The sequence below is a fragment of the Ammodytes marinus genome (assembly GCF_949987685.1).
Source record: "Ammodytes marinus genome assembly, chromosome: 2".
Lineage (NCBI taxonomy): Eukaryota > Metazoa > Chordata > Actinopteri > Uranoscopiformes > Ammodytidae > Ammodytes > Ammodytes marinus.
The window spans coordinates 32,434,709-32,437,208 of record NC_137231.1 but is presented as its reverse complement, the minus strand read 5'-3'; the positions used below and the strand labels follow the sequence as shown (position 1 = coordinate 32,437,208).

Genomic DNA, 2,500 nt, shown 5'->3' with positions numbered 1-2,500 from the left:
ACACACACACACACACACACACACACACACACACACACACACACACACACACACACACACACACACACACACACACACACACACACACACACACACACACACACACACACACACACACACGCTATAGAGTAAAGGCTTTAGAATTTGTCCTCTACAACAAGTCACAGGCAAATACAGAAGTACAGTTTCTAAATTCAATTGTATTCCTTCCTTTGTCTTATCTCCTTCTTTCATACTTTTCCCAAACTTTTTCTTAAAGCTGCAGTGTGTAAATATTGGCATTTTTCAGGACAGACTTGGTATAAATGGACTATAACATTTAAAAGTACGTTTTAATTAGTGGATAATCTTTTGAAAATTTCCAGGTTTTTTCTTCTTAGCAGTAGAATCAACAACTGAAACATTTCTTGGGCTCTTCTTGGGGATTTTTCTGAGCTCCTGCACCAGTGTCAGTGGGACGGGGGGTGACACCAGTTTGTCAACGCTGCCATACTGAGAAATACAGAGAGAGTTTTGTAGGGAGCATATTGGCTTAATCAACATTGTGGTCAACTCCTTTGGGCGATGGTTTGAATGTAACTGGACATTCATTTATAAGGAAAAAGATACACACTGCAGTCGAGTTTAACCAATCGAGTTCATTTGAAACGTGGACTACTCGAGGAATTTCTCACTTATGCCAATCCCTAGTTAGTACTGCATGCACACACACACACACACACACACACACACACACACACACACACACACACACTCACACACACACAAGCATCCGCAAACACACACACACACACACAAGCATCCGCAAACACACACACACACACACACACACACACACAAGCATCCGCAAACACACACACACACACACACACACACACACACAAGCATCCACAAACACACACACACACACACACACACACACACACAAGCATCCGCAAACACACACACACACACACACACACAAGCATCCGCAAACACACACACACACACACACAAGCATCTGCAAACACACACACACACACACAAGCATCCGCAAACACACACACACACACACACACACACACACACACACACACACACACACACACACACACACACACCCACCCACCCACACACACACACACACCCACACACACACACACACACACACACACACACACACACACGCCGACACTATAAACCTTCTAACAGGGACACAGAGTCACTCTAAAGCCAAGTGAGCGAACAAACGCGACCGGACAAAAGCGTGTTTTTTGGAAGCAGTTTGGAAGCACTGGGACATTTTCCAATAGCACAAAAGACCTCATTCATACAAGGCCCTGTGCCCTACCAAAGCCAGGGCTGTGTGTGTGTGTGTGTGTGTGTGTGTGTGTGTGTGTGTGTGTGTGTGTGTGTGTGTGTGTGTGTGTGTGTGTGTGTGTGTGTGTGTGTGTGTGTTTGTATTTGTGTCTGTGTCTGTGTGTGTGTCTGTCAGTGTGTGTGTGTATGTATTTGTGTGTGTGTGTGTCTGTCAGTGTGTGTGTGTGTGTGTGTGTGTGTGTCTGTGTGTGTGTCTGTGTGTGTGTGTGTGTGTGTGTATGTATTTGTGTCTGTGTCTGTGTCTGTGTGTGTGTGTGTGTGTGTGTGTGTGTGTGTGTGTGTCAGTGTGTGTGTGTGTCTGAGTCTGTGCGTGTCTGTCAGTGTGTGTGTGTGTATGTATTTGTGTGTGTGTCTGTGTGTGTGTGTGAGTATCTGTGTATGTGTGTGTGTGTGTGTGTGTGTTTGGGCTCATACATTCCCTTTTCTTCCTTCTATAAGTGTGTGTTGAATGAATACAAGGTGAAATGAAAGAGCATTTTTTTTTTCATTCTCTGAAGTTGCTCATTCTTCCCACAGAAGAGAGCGGTTGGTGGTGCTTGGATAAAGGCCGAAATAGCTTTGCTGTCACACAAAAGGAGGAAGCAAGGGTCAACGAGGCATCTTTAAAGCTGTAGAGCGTAACTTTTTCCATATAAATGAATGTTGGTTACATTCAAGCCATCGCCAAACGAGTTGACACCAAATTGATTAAGCCTATATGCTCCCTACAAAACTCTCTCTGTATTTCTCAGTATGGCAGCGTTTATAAACTGGTGTCCCCCCCCCCCCTGACCCTGACACTGGTGCAGGAGCTCAGAAAAATCCCCAAGAAGAGCCCAAGAAATGTTTCAGTTGTTGATTCTACTGCTAAGAAAAAAAAACCTGGACGTACAGCAGAAGGTATAAAATCCATGCGCCATCACTGAAGGCTTTACCTCATGTAGATGCACCGATAGTGTTGCAAAGTAAGTTAACAACTGGTATGTAAACAAAGGGGGCCCACCATAGCTAGCAACATATGGGATCATGAGGAAATATTCACAGATTTTGACAAAAAGTGATTTTAACAACAAGCGTTCTCCAGAACAGTTTTTTTAGTTTTTATTTGATTAGGACAGTGCATATTAATCAACATGTCAGCAAAGCATCAATGTAAATATGC

General features: G+C 43.9%; 1 protein-coding gene across 1 annotated transcript in view; it reads left to right on the top strand.

Moving 5' to 3' along the window:
* fras1 (Fraser extracellular matrix complex subunit 1) overlaps positions 1–2,500 on the top strand; it is a gene marked incomplete at its 3' end in the record, with an annotated part of 305,792 nt that overhangs the window by 39,545 nt on the left and 263,747 nt on the right. The window lies entirely within an intron of this gene.